This window comes from Lissotriton helveticus, chromosome 8 (genome assembly GCF_964261635.1).
Source record: "Lissotriton helveticus chromosome 8, aLisHel1.1, whole genome shotgun sequence".
NCBI lineage: Eukaryota > Metazoa > Chordata > Amphibia > Caudata > Salamandridae > Lissotriton > Lissotriton helveticus.
Genome location: NC_136069.1, coordinates 614,824,782 through 614,845,415, shown reverse-complemented (window position 1 = coordinate 614,845,415; position 20,634 = coordinate 614,824,782).

Sequence of the window (20,634 nt, the reverse complement as noted above, 5' to 3'; positions counted from 1 at the left end):
TTTCTTACATGTCAGTCACCGCTAAGGTAGGCCCAAGGTACCCCTGTGGGCAGGGTTTAGTGTATGTGAAAGGTAGGACATGCCCTGGTGTGCGTGGCATGTCCTGATAGTGAATTACAGCCCATTTCGTTTTTCACTATTGCAAGGCTACCTGTTCACCATAGGACAGAATGGGAAGTTTGTTTATAACATTTTATAAACATAACTGGCCTTGGGAACTAGGTAGGAAAACCAAGTTTACTACGCCTGGACCCAGAATCTAAAGATGCATCTTTTAGTAAAGGTGACTTTTACATTCTGTGTTTGAAAATACCACTTTTAGAAAGTAGGTATTTTTTTACCTAACCATTCAGTGTCCCTCGGCTGGGTTTGTGAACTAACTGTCTGGGTTTTGAATGACAGGGGCTGGGGAGCAGGAGTGGCTCCGGATAGTCTAGGTGTGTCAGGAAAGGGCTGAATAGAGCTGGGCTGCATTTAGATTAGGAGGAGGAGATGTCCTTGCACCTGAATGGGCCTAGTCTGCCTCTTACATTGCCGTCTCCACCTCCTGTCAGGAAGCCACACCAGAGAGGGCAGAACTGGTTTTGGCCAGGTACAGACAATCTCTGCCTTCAGAGATCAAAGGATTTTGTGGTATAAATATTGGGGCCCATACCCCTGAACTTTGAACTTTTTTGGATCAAAGACTGCCAAGAAGAAGAGCTGGAGAAGCTGTGAGGAGAAACTACCACTTTGCTGTGTTGGCCTGCAGTGGCTGCTTTTGCCTTGGGCAGTGAAAGGACTATACTGAACTTTCTGCAATCTACTTTTGTGAGTTTCTCCAAGGACTTGAGGTAGAGGTTGCCCCCTGTTCAAGAAGTCTCAAGAACAGCAAAGACATCAAGCTCTTCTGCCCTCAGCACTGGGAACTGTGTGTTTTGTGTTGCAACAGAAGAAAAGCAACCGGACGACATCTACGCCTCTGCTGCCGACTCCGTGTCCTGAAGGCTCCGCAGAGGGCACCGCCGCACCACCGCACTGCAACCCTGGTCTCACCAATGCCGCCACCAAGCAGCTACTCCCACCGCGACCTGTGGGCACCGTACTCCGCCGCCTCGCTACACGAAGACGCCGTGGTATCCCAGACAACGCAACTCCATGCCATCATCTACAACGCTGCTTGCACCGTGGTTCGAGGACACTGCTCGTAAAATTACCCAATGCACCTCCCTCATACTGAACCGCAGCCTTGGCCTTCCTATGCTGGTGCCATCGACTCCAGTTCCTCAACCGACGACGCCGCTGCTTGCACCGCGACCTGCCAGCTCCGTGACAAGCACCACATTAACTTGGCACTGCGACCCTGCTCTCACCGATGACTTCATCTGACGCTGTCATCAAGCCGTTGCTCACACCGCTACCTGAGGGCACCCCACGCTGCACCGCCGCACTTCGCACCGCAGTGCTCCTGACTTCCTCAGAGAGAAGTTCGATCGGCAACGCGTGTGACTTCGAGGGCCCGACGACTCCTACAACGACCTCCGGAATCAATGCCGTGCTTTCTGTAGCTCAATGAGAGGTCGCCGACACCCTGCATTTCTAAGAGCCACTGTTTACGGGTTTTGCCACCACAGTAGCTGGCACGCGACACCGCGGTCCACCAGATTTGTTTGCTCACGATGCCATGATAGCTCCGGACAGAGCTATCGACATCAAGGAACTGTTTTTCAAGCATGTTTTGAAAACTGGAGCTTTTTAAGTACTGTATTGTGGATTTTTTTCGTTTTTGGTCTTGTCTTTAGTATATAAAAATATTGGATATTTTGCTAAACTGGTTTGGTGTCCTTTTGTAGTGCTTACACTGTGTTACTGTTGGTTATGTGCAAATGCTTTACACACTACCTCTAAGATAAGCCTGACTGCTAGTGCCAAGCTACCAAGGGGGTGAGCATGGGTTATTTTAGGAGTGTAACTACCTTATCCTGACTAGGAAGAAGGGTCCCTATTTGCACAAAGGTGCAAACCCTTGCCAACTAGATAACCCCCATTTCTAATATTGGTTGTCAGCGGTGAGGATAGGACTTGCGTTTACACTTGACTTACAGTGATTGGTGTGCACTACTACCATATCACAGACCATTATGTGCCACATACTGGTTCTTTTTCTTTTTGGCCTATTTTTGATCTTGCAAGTGTGAACTTGCTACTTCATCATGCCGGTATCAAGAGCATCATCTGTTGCATCCCTGTAAGTTGCCTTTGAGGAGGATAGGTTGGAATCCTATGGTGTTAGGGAATTGAAAGCGATTTTCAAAAACCTAAAAATCTAAGTCAGAGGCTTCACTAGGAAGGAGGAGCTACAAAAGGCGCTGAGGGCCTGGGTAGCAGCCAGACATGTCAGCGAGCAGTCGGGTGATCTCAGTGGAGAGGTGGAGGAGCCTGCTCAAATGGTGGATGTGGTTTAGGGATTGGGGGAACCCTCCAGGCTAGACCGCAGTGGCCTGTCCCCAGAGGAGCTGGAGGACAGCCGGGAAGCAAGGAGAGTTGCAGTAGAACTGGAGAAGCTTAAGTTAGCCATCGAAGAGAAAAGGATGATGTTAGATCATGAGATCAGGATTAAGGCACTGGATCAGAGGAGTACAGCCAGCGCAGATGGTGGCAGCAACCCGTCAGGACAGGCAGACAGGATTGTGCACAGCCTTAAAAATGTGGGCAAGGAATTCAAGAAGGGGCATGAAATACAAAGGTGGTTTCAGGGTTACGAGGCAGCGATACACTTAAATGGGGTCCCTGAGAAGAATTGGGGAGCAGGATTGTGGCCTCTGTTTCCAGAAGAAGCAAGGGATATGTTAATAGCTTTGGGTAAGGGGTATAATCTCACCTATGCTGATATGAAGGGCTTCCTTCTAACTAAGTATGGTCTTACTCCTGAAAAGTTCAGGGATAAGTTCTGGTCCAGTAAGAAGTTTGATGCCAACACTTGGTTGGAATGTGTAGATGTGTTTTGCAGGTCACTGGATGAAGGGCACTAATGTGACAGATGTTCAGGGGCTCTACAATTTGATGGCATGGGAGCACTTGTCTAGTCTATGTTTTACAGATCCTCGCCAGCGCCTAGTTGGTAGTGAGCTGACTGACACCAGGAAGCTTGTTATGGAGGCAGACCACTGGGCGAGTACCAGGGTCCCCAAGAAAGCGTTTGGGGGAGACTCAACCAAAGGTGGGCAGGTATCCAGCAGAAGAGTGGGTGAGGTACTGGATTTTTCAGAACCGGTACCGAACCGGTAACCCAGCGGTGTCAGGGTACACCCTAAGACCTCGAGTACTTTCCTGATTCAGACACAGAAACTCAGAGTCTTCTAGGTGAAGTCAAAGATCGAATTTATTGGCTGCAACCAAGTAACAGGCGTCCTAGAAGTACAACAGCACGGTGTGTATATTCTCAGGAGACTGCTCAATCTTACAAAGCCAGTCTTCTCTTTTTATACAAAATATTATGCTTCAGGTAAACATTCTTAGATTTACAGAAGACCATTCACATATTTTCACTACAAAGAAAAAGCAGAGTCATGATGACAAGCCCATATTTCAGTTTGTGCAGCCCATAACAAATTACCCGGCAAGGCCCAACATTTTCATCAGATATCGGTGTACCCCCAATAAAACGGGCACCTCCTCCGGGCAGGTTCGGCCTGGGGCAATGGTTTCAGCTTGCCCAGGTCAAAGAGAAGTCAATTAAGGTGTATGTGTCCTCTGGAATCGAATTTGGCTGTATTATAGCCTATGTGAGGGCAACTTACAAAATGGCTGCCGTACACAAAATGGAAGCCAAGGGTTTAGGACGAAAATGACGATTTCGAGGTGAAATCGTTACTGGAATATGACGAAAATGCTTGTACATAGTGTACTGGCCATTCTCAGTCTTTTGATACCAAAATCGTCTTACTGCGGCAAAGTTTATTACACGAGTCCAGGATTTTCAGAACCACAAACCCTCCTTTTGCCCTTACATAGGCAATTTAACCTATCCTCATGCTAATCTGAGTCCAGGTCTATATTCCTAAAGTCATTGAGATGTTCCTGTAACATCATCCTAGTACTTAGCTTGTCTCTTGATACAGGTTTCCTTACACATGATGTAGCACAGAGGCCACATATTGCAGGAGCACACTGCACGCACAGACAGAACAGGAAAAGAATGGCTAAGACCATCCCAATGACCATCAGAATTTTCCATCCCCAGGCGGATATCAGTTCCCAGAACATCCCATTAACGACCAATCTCCTTTATCCACATGAATAGATTCGGAAATCTTATGTAGTTTGGAGATGGCCTGGTACACTGTTGGAGCGTTATCTGGAATGAAAACACAGCAACTCGATTGGATCAATTTACATACCCCACCTCGGTCTGCAAGTATGACATCTAATGCGACCCTGTTCTGAAGGGTCATGAGACGATCCGACTGGAGCTCAGCAGTCAAGTTACTAAGGGCACCGGCAGTTTCAACCACGGTGGATTCAACCACCCTTGTCAATTGCCTTATGTTCCTGCTGTTAACCATGGGTCCCCAGAACGGCAGAAAACCCTTTACGAAGTCCCCAAATTCTTGTCCTGCAGTGTCTTCTTTACTAAAGACACCTCTAACTATCCTTGTCTTATGGTAATCTGCCGCAGCTGTGTAGGTGGGAGGCAACAGGAACGAAACAAAACATGTGCCCGAAAAGTCAGGGGGCAACCATGTATAGGCTCTATCATGGCAGATGAAATAGGTACCCTTCGCTGCTAAGAACGGAGGGGAAGTCTGAGATGCAAAAATAGATGTTTCAGTGCAGATGTTTTTCCCTAGCTGAGCTCTGGGATTCTTGCCAGTACCTTGCAGACACAGGTGACCCTGATGGGGTACAATCCAAATCGGGGAAGATCTCTTAGCTTGCTGTTTCTCACTCAGAGTAGCTCCATATCCGGTCACATTCCATCCTATGTATACTAGTGTCTCATCTCTCAGGATAGTTTCATAGGAAATATCTTCCTTAATCATGTCTACTATACCCTTGAATAGAGCACGATTCTTAGGATTGTCTTCCACAGAACGTAGGGGGTAGACTTCATGTGCATAGATGAACATTGTTCTGTATGCCCACACAGAACCATTGTGGCTGAATGGCAGGACCAGATAGGGAATACCTTTATCCGTTGTGTGAGGCATAAGACCACACACCCAACAGTTAGTCGTGTTTATTACTAGTTGGTGTTGGTGCAAAAGCTGAACGAAGGAGTTATTAATAAACTCTAGTCTCCTAGTGGATTCATGTTCAGGGAGAGGTTGAAAAGAGTGTGGGGGAACGGTAGAAGGAGGAGGTATGGGCGATGTAGTGGGTGCAAATGTCAATTGAAAAAAGAATAAAACATATCCTATTAAAAATATCATTACACTGAATAACATGAAAATGCACGATATCAAAAAGCTGTTTTTGGTCATCATTTTACATATTCTGCTTTTAAAGTTCGTTTCCCTGGCAGGTCTCTCCATCTTCGAAAAACTCCATCCTCTCTAATATGCTGCTCGCGATGGTTGGGTGTTCTATGCTAAGGAATACTTCTGTCAGTCCAGGGCAACTCCCTTAGACCGACCAGAACTGTCGACCTAACGTCTTCAGCTGCACCCCAAAGACTTTGGGCAACCGCGACCCTACAGCGGAACCCGGATGGTGGTTCGAAAAACAAAAATAAAAATGTTTCTCAGATGGGAGAGCTGCACTTTCAAAAATAGTTCTTAGAAAGACAATTTTATTAGTTCATAGTTCTCGGCCTCAGATTGTATCTTTGTTTTCCCGGTATTGTCTGGTCTTGGAACAAGAGTTCAGGTTCTGTAGTGTTCAATCGAACTGACGGTGATACAGCTGGTTGCAAAATATTGTCACTCTCTTTTTCAGTAAGTGTTCCTTTTATACGTGCATCACTGAAAGGTGAAAAACGAGGCACAGTCTCAGTCTCAGAGTCAGCAACACCCTCCTGGACCCACCGGTCGTACGGCAGAGGCAAAGGGACCCTCTTGCAATGTACGCCGTGGATCCAGTTCTTTTTGCCTTCCACTCGCACGGCGGATCTCGTTGACAGCAGGACTAGGTGGGGGCCGGTCCAGCGGGGCTGATTATTCTTTGTCCGCTGGAAATTCTGCACCAGAATCCACGTACCAGGATTGATGGTGTGGCCTGGATCTTCAGATACCTGAGGCAGAGAATCGTGAACCTGTTGGTGTAAAACACGCAATTTAGCCGTCAATTCGTACAAATAGTCAAGCAGTACAGGGTGTTCGATTTCACTAAATTTGGTCGGCCTTGGCACTCCCCATATGTTGGCCGGGCGGCCGAACACGATTTCGTACGGGCTAAGCCCCACTCGCGAATGCACAGTCATTCTGGTTGATAGGAGTGCTAAGGGCAGAGCGTCAGGCCATTTAAGACCAGAGCTCGCTTGAATTTTGGCCAATTTCAGCTTTAATGTGCCATTGTAGCATTCTACTAGTCCAGCTGATTGGGGGTGATTTGCAGCGTGAAATTTCTGCTGGATGCCTAGCCCTTCGCATACTTTCTTCATCACTTGACCCACAAATTCACTCCCATTGTCACTCCAGACCATTCTCGGCATTCCAAACCTAGGGAAGAACTCTTTCACAAGGGCTTTAGCTGTGGATAAGGCAGTTTTGTCTTTTAAGGGATATGCTTCTATCCATCTTGAAAAGGCACAAACAACAACGAGTACGTATTTCAGATTGTTGCACCTTTCCATGTGGGTGAAATCTAGCTGCAAAACCTCGAACGGATACGTTGGAGGTGCAAAATGACCAGCTGGAGTTGGGGTTCCCCTACCAGGATTGTATTTCAGACACACCATGCAATTCTTGACCACATTCTCTGCACATTTAGGAATTCCAGCATTTTGCCATACTGGAGCCAACAACTTACAAATCCCTTTCACACTGATGTGAGCCATTCCATGGGCCATTGTAACAACTGCAAGCACATACGCATCGGGTAACAACCATCTCTGATGCTCTGACAATTCAACCCAACAACCATTCGCATCCAATTTACCCGTACTTTCTCTCCACACATTCAATTCTTTCTCTGTAGCTTCAGCTTGAATAGACTTCACACTCTCTATCGTGTCTTCACACATTCCAATGTCACCAATCCATCTTGCTGTGCCTGCAACATACATTCGACTCATCACATCCCTTGCTGTTTCTTTTGCGACTTCGTCAGCAAACGCATTTCCACGACCAACATCATCAGTCACTTTCTTGTGTGCACTGCATTTTACAATCGCAACTTGCAATGGCAAAGTAAGTGATTCAAGGAGCTCATTCACCAATTGACCATGCTGAATCTTAGTTCCATGCGAAGTCAGGAACCCACGTTCTTTCCACAATCGTCCAAAACTGTGAGCCACACCAAATGCACACTGGCTGTTGGTATATATGTTCACTTTCATTCCTTTCGACAACACACACGCTCTTGTAAGTGCAATCAACTCTGCTGCTTGGGCTGAATTATGTGGGATACGTGCAGCTTCAACAATCGTATGCAAAGTCGTAACAGCATATGCCGCAGTGGTATCACCATTCGGAAGCTTGAAGCATGAACCATCCACCCATAAGGTACCATCACACTTTGAAAGAGGAGTGTCCTTAAGATCTATTCTCCCTTTTGTTTCTTCTTCTGTTCTGAGAAAACAATCATGCTGTTCAGAAGTATCTAACTCTGTTTCAATCGGCAACAACGTGGCTGGGTTAAGCGCGTTGCATCGTTTTATGTGCACATGACTCGCTAACAGTGTCAACTCATAACCTGACAACCGAGCACTAGTTAAGTGCTGTGTCTTGGTTCTGTTTAACAACGTGTCCACTGCATGTGGAACAATCACAACCAATGTATTATTCATGACTAAACCAGCAGACTGCCGAATGGAAACAGCTGCTGCTGCTGTGGCTCTTAAGCAACTCGGCAACGCTTTAGCTACCGGATCTAAGGTCGATGAAAAATACGCGCATGGACGCTGCCTGTTCCCAAACAACTGTGTCAACACTGACAATGCACAACCTTCTTTCTCATGGACATACAATGTAAAGGGCTTACTGTAGTCGGGGGTACCCAACACAGGAGCCGAACATAATGCATTGTGCAATTCGGAAAAACTTTTCTGACACTCTTCAGACCATGGAAGGGGATTCGGTGTATCTTTACAAGTTAATGCCACCAAAGGTTTGGCCAACAAGGAAAAATTTGGTATCCATTGTCTGCAGTAAGATGTAATACCCAAGAAAGCACGCCCTTCTCTCTGTGTTCTAGGCACACTCTGTTTTGCAATTGCCTGATTTCTTTCTGGGGTCAGTTTCCTTCCCTCCTTCGATAAGAGATGACCTAGGTAGGTCACTTCTTGTCGACAATATTGCAATTTTGAGAGAGACACTTTGTGATGCAAATCACACAAATGACGCAACAATGACAACGTGGCTTCTTTACAGATTTCCTCAGTATCTGCAGCAACAAGCAAATCATCGACATACTGGACAAGGGTAGCACCATCAGGTAAAACAATCGTATCAAGCTGTGTTTTTAAAGCTTGACTATATATTGATGGACTTTCACAGTAGCCCTGGGGAGCGCGTTTAAAACGGACGCTTCGACCTCCTAAACTGAAGCCAAAAATATCCCATCTCTCCTCGGCAATTGGGATGCTGAAGAAAGCATTCTTCAAGTCAATCACCGAAAACCATGTCGCGGAAGCTGGAATCATAGTCAATAGGGCAGTGATATCAGGAACAACTGGAAATTGTGGCACAACTATTTTATTGACCTCTCTAAGATCGATCACACATCTGTAAACAGGTGGCTGGGAAGGATCAGTTTGTTTCAAAACAGACAGAACAGGACTATTGCAAATGTTGCCTCTTGTCTCTTCAACCACATCTTTTTCAATCAGATCATAAATGATCGCTAGTAAAGCTTTTTCACCTTCACTAGAAATCTTATATTGGGGAATGCGTGGCATTTTAACATTGGCTTTCAATGTTACAACATATGGCGGTATTTCTAAAAGACCTACATCATTAGGACCAGTAGCCCAAAGAACATTAGGAAAGGACGACAATTCTGTCGGGAGTTTATCCCTCGACAAATACATTGTGGAGACTACTTTCTTACCTAGTGTAAGTTGTACTCCTGAAGGAGAACAATACAAAGTCGCATACAATCTTTTCAACAGATCCAATCCTAACAAATTCTCGCCACAACCTGTTGTCAGAATAAGGGGTGCTTCTAATTCATAAGGTCCAACAGAAAGGGACATAGGACTAGAAATCGGGTTCCTAACCGGGGCACCAGAAAAAACCGACTGAAACATTCATTTCGCCAGACAAAGGTGCGTCAGGGAGTTTAGAGTGCATAATGGAACTCTTTGTAGCACCAGTATCCAACAGAAAAGGCTCTGACACACCTGATGTAATCACCTCAACGTAAGGTCCACTCTGATCTACTGGAACTGAAACAACTCCCTCTCTTTGTCTACGGCTGTCCTAGCAATCATTACCGTCCATATGCTCATCTTCTGCATAGTAATCATCAGCATAGTACTGAGCCGTCCTACCAGACGCGTTATTGTGCTGATCAAAACTATTCATTAAATTTTGAGGCGGAAAGGAACGCGCGTTCTGGGGAAAATTTCCACGTCCTCTACCTCTAGGAGCTTGTGAAATACCTCGACCTCGTGCACCAGAAGCATCATTCATACGCTGTAACAAAATAGGGCAACTATACTTAAAATGACCCTCTTCCTTACAATATGAACACTGATTGGGACCTACAGGGACACGTGGTTGTGTATACTCGACTCTTTGCGAGTTCCTCTGAAACTGTTGAGGTTGCTGATAGTTATTCTGATAGTTACTCTGACCACCACTATTTTGACCACCACGTGGCGGATATGCTTGCTGTAACAGAACCTTCGTTTTGAACTCTTCTTCTCTGCTCTATCTTTCTCATCTTTGTCTCGATTTTCATAATACTGCGCAGTAGCCAATATCTGTGCTGAAGAGGAAACAGCCCATGAACTCTCTGAATCTTTTAACTTCTTACATAACTCGGGTAACAAATTGTGCAGAAACTTATCGACGAACAACCGTTGGCCACCTTCTGTACTCATATCTTGACCACTGTGGTCGACAAACGTTTCTTCAAACCTGGTGAAGAAATCTGACACAGTTTCATCTTTCTTCTGCTTACACGCAGACAATTTATCCCAATTCACACGCATCGCGGGCATTAAAGTTTTCATGTAATTAATGATCCTACCAGGGAGTTCTGCTTAGCACCACCAACTTGTCGGGCATCTGTAGCATTAATATTAGCCCATGAGTCACCTAACTCTTGGTCATGATCTGCATGACGAATCTTTCCCCATAAAGGCTGTGGAACAACATTTCCAAACAACATGTCTATGTCGGCTAAATTCATAATGCAAGAACCTGCAGTCTGTGACAATTCCTTGTAATACCCTGCAGGATTCTTACGGGGATCAGGTAATGTCTGCTTAAGGGCCAAGACTTCAGCTCGCTTCCATGGAACATGTACCCACAGACGCTGAAAATGAGCTGGTACAGCATCAATATGAAGAGCGGCATCAGCCTGAATTGCTTCCTTCCATACCGGAGGAACTTCTCTTATGGGATATTGTCTTCCCTTCTTCTTAACAGAGCAATCAGACTCAAACAACGACCTAGAAACACCTTCAGTCCTAAGCGACAACAACGTCGCAACTGCTTTCTTAACATCTGAACCCACAATTGCGCCTTTCCCAAACTCAAACCGTACATGGCACAACTCAGACGGATTGGGCTCCAAATCATTTTCCTCTAAATCCTCAGAAAGGAAAGTACTCATTTTCTCAAAAACGTATCTCTGCTTCTGTTCTTCCCACTGATGGAAGACATCCATAACAGACTCTAGCCCATACCTCGTTGTTCAGTAACCCATTTATGCGCCAAATAATTCAATGTCTCCTTCTCCCTAGAATCAGGCAGTTGGCTACGCAACTGCTTACGCTCTGTGACAGGGGTAGCACTTGTTGCTCCAAAGAGAGGATATAGAAGGCTAGCAACAGTGCTAGTCATTCTCTGGTGAACAGAGGGAGAAGTCGATGAAAGGACAGGCGGAAAAGCAGGGTGAGGCAAGGCAGACGCAGAGGCAGTGTCAGGAGGAGTACCAGGAGTGGTAGTCGTTATAGTAGTCAAAGTTGTAGGAAGTAGAGGAAGAGCAGATGTCAAAGCCGGTGGCCCTTGAGGAGGCTGCACTGGAGGAATAGGAGCCAACTGTAAGACAGCTGGTGGTTGTGGAGGAGCAGGAGGCAATACAACCAAAGGTTGCGCAACTAAAGGTTGCGGAGGTGCCGTAGCATTCTGTGCATAAGGGGGTGGCGAATTTAGCAAATGCGACATTAGGGGGTCTTTTTCAAGGTCTTTTGCTGCATCTTGCTGAAGAGGCGGCAAAACCGGATAACATTTATCAGTTACCATTTTACGTTGCCTATGCAACTGCTCGCTCATCTGTTCCTCTTCGTTATCTTTATACTGCATAGCAGCTTGCATTATCGAGATACCCCTTTCTCTCTTATTTTTCTTCTTTAATTTAATTTCCTTCTGTTTGGCTTCCTTACGCCATAGGCGGAAATAGACAAACATTGCCGGCCGGGCTTTCTTCTTGAAAAGTCTAACCTCTAGATGATCCAAAATCTCTGTGTCAAAACTACCATATTGGGGCCATTTTAAAACACCATCTTTTCTGGTGTATTTGATCCATACTTCATTATATGTGATTGGACCTACGCCATGTTTCACATAAAGCTCATAGGTTGGAGTTCCAATCGGAGGAACCGGACACGAGTCCTCCAATCGGGAATCCCTATTACAACCAAGACAAAACAAATTTCCAAGTCTGCTAAGACCAGGCATCTTCGCTCTCTAGTCTAGCTTCAAACTTCAAGGGTTTATCGAATACAATATTCTCGTGAATACACGAGCCCCTCGGCTTGGGTACTTGCAAGTTCCAAGTCAAAGATCGCAAGGGGACACTCAAACTAAGGACTGGGAGACGCTCCACTTATACTTAACTGAGGTATCGATGACTTCACCAGAAGACTCGTCTATCATTTCACTCTACCAATCATCAAGGGTCCAAAACAGGGCGATATTCAGGGCAGAAGTCCTTCGTAGCCGTTGGGAAGCGGGGAACCTCGCAGCAAAGACTTTCGGACCACGTCGACATGCAGGGGTCGATGAAGTGGCGGCCTTTCTCCAGAATTTTCACACGAAGCTCCTCACGAACCTCTGGCTTGGACCGGTACCGTTTGTATCGCCCGACGTTGGGCGCCAGCTGAGGTACTGGGTTTTTCAGAACCGGTACCGAACCGGTAACCCAGCGGTGTCAGTGTACACCCTAAGACCGCGAGTACTTTCCTGATTCAGACACAGAAACTCAGAGTCTTCTAGGTGAAGTCAAAGATCGAATTTATTGGCTGCAACCAAGTAACAGGCATCCTAGAAGTACAACAGCACGGTGTGTATATTCTCAGGAGACTGCTCAATCTTACAAAGCCAGTCTTCTCTTTTTATACAAAATATTATGCTTCAGGCAAACATTCTTAGATTTACAGTAGACCATTCACATATTTTCACTACAAAGAAAAAGCAGAGTCATGATGACAAGCCCATATTTCAGTTTGTCCAGCCCACAACAAATTACCCGGCAAGGCCCAACATTTTCATCAGATATCGGTGTACCCCCAATAAAACGGGCACCTCCTCCTCGTAAAACAAGCCATATGTAAAGAAACAGGGACAGGTGTGAGCAAGATTAGGCAGGGTGTGTGTGTGATGAAAAGGTTTATGGCATGTTGTGCCTTGATGCTATCTCGCTCGGCCACTGGGAAAGAAACTGGCCGGGCAGGTTCGGCCTGGGGCAATGGTTTCAGCTTGCCCAGGTCAAAGAGAAGTCAATTAAGGTGTATGTGTCCTCTGGAATCGAATTTGGCTGTATTATAGCCTATGTGAGGGCAACTTACAAAATGGCTGCCGTACACAAAATGGAAGCCAAGGGTTTAGGACGAAAATGACGATTTCGAGGTGAAATCGTTACTGGAATATGACGAAAATGCTTGTACATAGTGTACTGTCCATTCTCGGTCTTTTGATACCAAAATCGTCATACTGCGGCAAAGTTTATTACACGAGTCCAGAACTTTCAGAACCACATGGGGGGGACAAGGGTAAAGCACAGGAGTTCTCTCAAGGGCCCTAAACTAACACCCAGGGTAAAGGTTCTCATCCCCCTGGAGATAAGAAACAAGGGGTCTCTTCAGGAAAGCCTGCTGAGACTGGCCCCACAATTGTTTTGCATGTGACCAGGTGGGTCACATGAAGGCGGACCCCAAGTGCCTTAAAGGGGTATAGCCATTCATTGGTGGGCAGTCCAAGGTGTTGGCTAGTGTACTGCTTGGGGAGGAGGAGTACCCACAGGAGGGTGGGGATCCCACCGAAATGACTCTTGTCTCACTAGGGGCCAGTGAGATGGTCCCAGGAAACCAGGTGCCCCCTAACACAAAGAAATACAGCACCTGGGTGACCATCAATGGGAAAAGGGTAGAGGATCTCAGTGATACTGGAGCCAGTGTGACCTCAGTTCGGTGTCACCTGGTCTCTGAGGAGCAGGTAGTCCCAGGGGCATTTCACCAAGTAATTGCAGAGCACAATTCAGAGCGCCAGTGTATGGTGGCGCAGGTTCCCTCCAAGTGGGTGGGTCTCAGGTCCCTTGAGGGTGGTTGTAAACCCTTCTGTGCCTGTAGATTGTCTGTTAGGTAACGGCCTGGAGCAGTCCTTATGGAAGGATGTTGAGCTCAGGACTCACTTGGAGATGCTTGGGTTGCCAGAGTGTGTATGCATGTGCACTCAGTCAATGGCGGCCAGAAAGGGTGATCAAGAGGACTTGGAGCCTGAAACAGTGGCCCAAGCCCCTGCCAAGAGAAAGGGCAAGGGGCATGGGAAACCAGCCCCTGACATTCCCATGGACTGGGAGGAGGTGGACCTTGAGGGCGATGCCCCGGTGCATGTAGCTGAATTGGGGGACATCTCTGAGCTGACCCATTAGCATCAAGAAGGGGGTCCCACCAGGAAAGAAATCAGCAGGAAGCTTCTTGGATTCTTTGGAAGGTCTGCGACATCAGGCTGCAGACCAGGCAGCTGGTAATTAGTCCGGATAACATTGGATCTACTGGGACAATGGCCTCCTCTATACTGAGACTAAGGTCGCTGAGCCTGGGTCATCCCGTGTGCTGGTGGTACCCCAGCGCTGCAGGATCTTCCTACAGGGACTGGCTCATGACGTGCCTTTGGCAGGACAAGACCTTTGACAGGCTTGTCATCCACTTTTTCTGGCCCCAGAATTGAAGGCAGTCAGATGAACATTGCAGGTCTTGACAAACTTGCCAGGCAAGTGGTAAGAGTGGGAGGAAGGTCAAATCTCCTCTGCAACCTTTTCCAGTTGTTGGAACACCCTTTGAAACGATAGGGATGGACATTGTGGGGCCACTGGAACCCAAGACAGCCATTGGCAACAAATACATCCTGGTCTTGGTGGACTATGCATCCAGTACTCGGAGGCAATCCCTCTCAGGACAACGAAGGCGCCAGTGGTGATTCGGGCATTAATGGAGATCTTTTCCTGCATGGGGTTCCCCAGAGAAATGGATTTTGACAGGGATACCAATTTCATATCCAAGTATATGACATCCCTGTGGAAGTAGTGTGGTGTAACCTACAAGTTCACCACCCCTTACCACCCACAAGGTAACGGTCTGGTAGAAAGATTCAACCAGACCTTGAAGGGCATGATTAAGGGTCTAACAGAACCCATAAGGCGTAAGTGGGACGTCCTCTTACCATGCCTTCTCTTTCCAAACAGGGAGGTGCCTCAGGAGTCTCTTGGGTTCAGTCCCTTTGTGCTTTTGTATGGCCACCCTGTTAGAGGACCTCTGAGTTTGGTAAAGGAAGGATGGGAGGCAGCTCCCAGGAAAACCCCCCAGATACAAGCCAGGAAAAAATGAAGAAGTTGTATGACCAGAATGCCACTCTAATTGAATTTCAACCTGGCCAAAAAGTGTGGGTCATGGCCCCAGTGGAACCTTGTGCCCTGCAGGACAAGTGGACTGAGCCATTTGAGGTGATGGATAGCAAAAGTAATGTCACCTATCTGGTGGATTTGCAGGCTCCAAGGAACCCTTTGAGGGTCCTCCACGTGAACCGCCTCAAGCCCCACTCCGAGAGGTCCAAAGTGAGCATGCTCTTGGCGACAAATGATGGAGTGAAAGAGGAGAGTGAACCTCTTCCTGACCTCCTGTCCACCAAGGGGCACGATGGGTCAGTGTAGGGTGTGATCCTCTCCCCTACACTGACCCCAGAGCAGCAGGGGGACTGTCACCAGTTGTTGGGACAGTTTGCCCCACTGTTCTCTCTGATCCCAGGTGTTACTCACTGGTGTACCCATGACGTGGACACTATTGATAGCCCTCCTATGAAGCACAAGATTTACAGGTTGACTGACCGGGTCAAGGTCAGCATCAAAGAGGAGTTCTCTAAGATGCTGGCCTTAGGGGTGAGCGAGCCTTCCAACAGTCCTTGGGCCAGCCCATTGGTCTTGGTCCCAAAGGCTGCTGCACCCGGTGCTACTCTAGAACTGCATGTCTCAGTGGACTACCGTGAGAGCAAAGTCATTACCAGGACTGACATGCACCCCATCCCCAGAGCTGATGAGCTTATTGATTGGTTGGGAGCCGCCCGGTTTCTCAGCAGGTTTGACTTAACGTCTGGGTACTGGGATATTGCCTTAACCGATGGGGCCAAGGAGAGGTCAGCATTTTCAACCCCAGAAGGACATTACCAGTTCCCAATGATGCTCTTTGGGTTGAAGAATGCCCCTGCCACCTTTCAGAGTTTGGTCAACCAGGTGTTGGCTGGACTGGAGGATTTCAGTGTGCCTACCTGGATGACATTGCAGTGTTCAGCTCCTGCTCGGAGGAACAATTTCAGCACCTCGGGAAAGTGTTGAGGGCCCTTCAGAAGGCAGGACTCATGATCAAGGCCAGTATGTGCCAGATCAGGCAGGCTCTGTGGTGTACTTTGGACCCCAGGCAGGAAGCGGCCAGGTGGCACCCCTATGCCCCATAATTGACACCATTCTGGCTTGGGAGCCCCCCCAAGACCCAGACAGAGGTGAGAGCCTTCTTAGGTCTCACTGGGTAATACAGGAGGTTTGTTAAGGGCTACAGCACCATTGTTATCCTTCTTAACAGAGCTGGCTTCCAGGAAGCAGCCCAAGTAGATGATCTGGACTGAGTCCTGCCAGAAAGCTTTTGATGCCCTGAAGGCAGCCATGTGCACGGTGCCCATGCTCAAGACACCCAACTTCGCCAAGGAATCCGTCATGCAGACTGACGCTTCAGAGCATGGTGTGGGAGCAGTGCTCTCACAACTGAACGATGAGGGCCTAGACCAGCCTGTAGTCTTCCTTAGCAGGAGACTACTCCCCAGGGAACAGAGGTGGAATGCCATAGAGAGGGAAGCTTTTGCTGTGCTGTGGGCGCTGAAGAAACAGAGACCATACCTGTTTGGGACTCACTTCCGGGTTGAGCCAGACCACAGGCCCTCACATGGTTGATGCAAATGAGGGGTAAAAATACAAAACTGCTGAGGTGGTCCATCTCCCTACCGGGAATGGGCTTTACGGTGGAACACCGCCCTGGCACAGAACACGCCAACGCAGATGGTCTGTCCAGGTTCTTCCGCCTTAGTGAAGAGAACTCCCAGGAGGTTGGGTAGTTCTCCCTACTTTCAGCTGGGGGGGACATGTGTTAGACTTGGCATCTTTTGGTGTATTTTCCCTGAGTTTTTGCTTGCTGACCTCCCGATTTCGACTCTGTTTTTGCTGGCATAGTGTTTCTGCACACTTTTCTCACTGCTGACTAGTGGTAAAGTGCAAGGGCTCCTGTGGTAAAATGTGTTATGGATTGGTGTTTCCATTAATTGGCCTGTTTTGATGTATGTGTCAGTCCCTAGTAAAGTGCAGTGAGTGTGCCAGGGCCTGTAAATTAAACGCTGTTAGTGGGCTGCTGCACTGGATTGTGCCACCCACACAAACGTAAATGTAACTCGAGCCTGCCATTGCAGAGCCTGTGTGTAGTCTGGGACTGCCATGTCGACTTGGTAAGTGCACACAGTTGCCAAGCCCTAACGTTCTCTTTTCTTACATGTCAGTCACCCCTAAGGTAGGCCCAAGGTACCCTTGTGGGCAGGGTGCAGTGTATGTGAAAGGTAGGACATGCCCTGATGTGTGTGGCATGTCCTGATAGAGAATTACAGCCCATTTAATTTTTCACTATTGCAAAGCTACCTGTCCCCATAGGACAGAATGGGAAGTTTGTTTATAACATCTTATAAACATTACTACCCCTGGGAACTAGGTAGGAAAACCAAGTTTAGTACGCCTGGACTCAGCATCTCAAGATGCATTTTTTAGTAAAGGTGATTTTTACATTCTGTGTTTGAAAATACCACTTTTAGAAAGTAGGTATTAGGGGGGCGTGGCTAAGCGCCCGATGCGGATGGCAGCACAGCGGTAGCGGCTCCGTTCCTACCGGAGATTACCGTCGGTTCGCATCACCCTAGCGACCTATGGAGACCTGCTCCCGTCGGCGGAACTTACCAGGAGTCACCCGAGCCGGATTTTGCTCCTCAAATGAGCCGACATTGTCCATAAGTGCCTGCTTTACCTCCGGTCGCGGCTCCTCTCGGCCGCGACCGCCATTTTTTTTTTCCGGCACTTCTCTCGGATGTGCGTTTTACCGCACATACTACCACCGGCTCCCCTGGATTATCTTTGATGTCGTTCTTCTTCATGCATTGATGGCAACCTCCTTCAATCATCACAGGTGACTTTTTTTTCCAATATCTGGCATTCATTTATAGCGTTTTCTTCGACTTTATTGCTCTCCTCAGGATTGGCGGCCATTTTGTTCCTCTGCAGGCAGTTTTACCTTGACATACTGTGGATGCTGATTTTTCCTTGCAATTTCCTGCATATTTTTGTTGTCCCTCTTGTTTTTTTTTTTGGTTCTCCTCCCGCTTTAACCCTCAATTGGCTCTGCTCCCAACTTTGAGTCCTTACCTTTTTACCTCAACTATATATCGCGCTATCCTAAACGCCTCACCCATCTGCATTTTAATGGCGCAGCGTCTCGACAAGCCCTCTAAGCGCAATTACGTTAAAAACTCGAAATTGTTCTCAGCGCTCGCTCAACTAGAAGCCTCCACAGACCTTCCTACTGCTACTACAACAGCTGTAGTGGAGACTCCTTTTCAGGTTGCAACCAAAACCAACCCCAAAAGATTGAAGAAGGATCCACCCTCCCCCTTGAAATCTTCCTCGACTATTTCCATCGAACTACTCCTTGAAGAAATACGAGCCCTGCGCCCTTACATGGAAGACACAAATGCAAAGTTGCAAACGCTCACAGACAACTGGTCTAACATGGACGTCAGGGTCTCCACCGTGGAAAAGGATGTTTCATCTCTTCGGGAAACGGCTACCAAGGTGGTTCACATGGATCTTCAGATCTCCTCTCTTCAAAAGCAGGTCGAGGACCTTGAAAACAGAAATAGGCGCAATAACCTGCGTCTTTACGGCCTGAAGGAGGGTAGCGAGGGGAATGATCCTATTGCCTTCTTCAAGTCCTTTCTTCCCAAGCTATTGCATTTACCCGAAGACACCTCACTCAACATTCAGCGTGCTCACAGGCTTGGCCGACTTCCCTCCTCTATCTCTGCCTCAACTAAGCCTAGAGGGGTGATAATGTATTTCCTTGAGTACACAGACTTGCTGAAGGTCCTCTTAGCAGCCAAGGCCTCACCACGTATTACTTGGTCAGGTTCTACCTTATTTTTTGCTCAAGATTATGCTAAGTCCACGGCTGCTCGTCGTAAAGCCTTTCTTGACATGAGAGCAGATCTTCGTTCAATTGGAGCCAGATATGAACTTTTCCACCCTTGTCTTTTTAAAGTCACCTATAACAATAAGACTACAACTTTTGAAGATCCTGTTCGACTCCGAAGTTTCCTGAACTCTTGTGGTTCTACTGGCATGGAATTCGCCAGTTCTTCTTCTTCGTTTCCACCATGACTTTTGTTGTTGTTTTTACTGATTATTCCATGTCATTTTGTTCATTGTTCACTCATGTTTACTTAGTTCCAAATTGTTAGACTCTCTGGCGAGTCTACATTTCTCTTCTTTGTTATCTGTTATCGTTGTATTCATTCCTTTTTCTTTTGTCGACTGGATATTTGATAGTGTTTTCGCTATCTATCGTCCTCTAACCCTGTACTCTCCTTTTTCCACAGATCTTATCTAGCGTTCCGTCCTGTCCTCTCCGGTTGGACTTCTCGCTGCCCTGTGTACCCGCCCTTCGTTGGTTGGTCTTACCTCCCTCCCGTTACATCCATATTGTCCCCCTTTTGTCCCGACTTTTGATCGTCTTCCCTCTTCGACATCCTCTGTAAGTACCTCCCCTCCCCTCTTATTTTACCATGTTACCATTTATCGCATTTGTTCTCTTTTTTATACCCTTCCTGACTTTTTCTTTTATTCTGGTGTCAGTTTCGTCTAGATTGTTTTTTATTTTCTTCTCACTTCTCTTTCTTCCTCTTCTCATCGTTCTTTGGTTTCATATAGTCAGTCCTTTCTTTTTCCTGTATTTTCATTGCACTCTATTTTGCCTCTCCTTTTATTTTACAGCGCATCTTTCATCTTGTCATTGCCCTATTACATTTTTTCTACGATTCTTCATGTTTCTCCATTCCGATGACTCCACTTCATCCTGGTTTACACCTGTTATTCTATCACAGCTCACTCATTCTCCTACATCTTTCTTTTTCTCCATCAAGATTCTTGATATCGTTCTCCCTGGTGTCTTTCTTCTCCTGCTCTCCTATGTTTCTTCTTATTTCTTATATCACTCTTCTCTATCATTCCTTTCCTTTCCTTCAACCATTCTTTACATTGCTGTAGTCCTATTCTCATTTGCGCCTTTGCTTCTTTTCATCACTTCCTACTTTCCCTTTCTTTGCTTCCTTTCTTCCTTTTTTTTCTCCATTTTTCCTGATTATGAGGCTTTACTTTTGTCCCTTATTTTTATTATGTTCTTCCTCATTAATTTTCCTTGATGTCAATACGTATTGTTTCCTGGAACGTTAAAGGTTTGCATTCCCCCATTAAGAGGCAGAAGATCCTTGCCCATCTAGCTAAATTGAATGTAGATATTGCCTTTCTGAAGAAACCCATTTATCTGACATTGAAGCTGCTAAGCTTAAAAGAGGTTGGGTGGGGACTGTTTTTTCTGCTCCTGGTGATGGTAAAAGAAATGGTGTTGCTTTGTTACTTTGCAAGTCTTTTTCTCATTCAGTTTTACAGTCCGAATTTGACCCTGAAGGCAGGTGGTTATATGTTAAGCTTTCCTCAAAAGGTATCCCTTTTTCCCTGCTTAATGTTTATGCT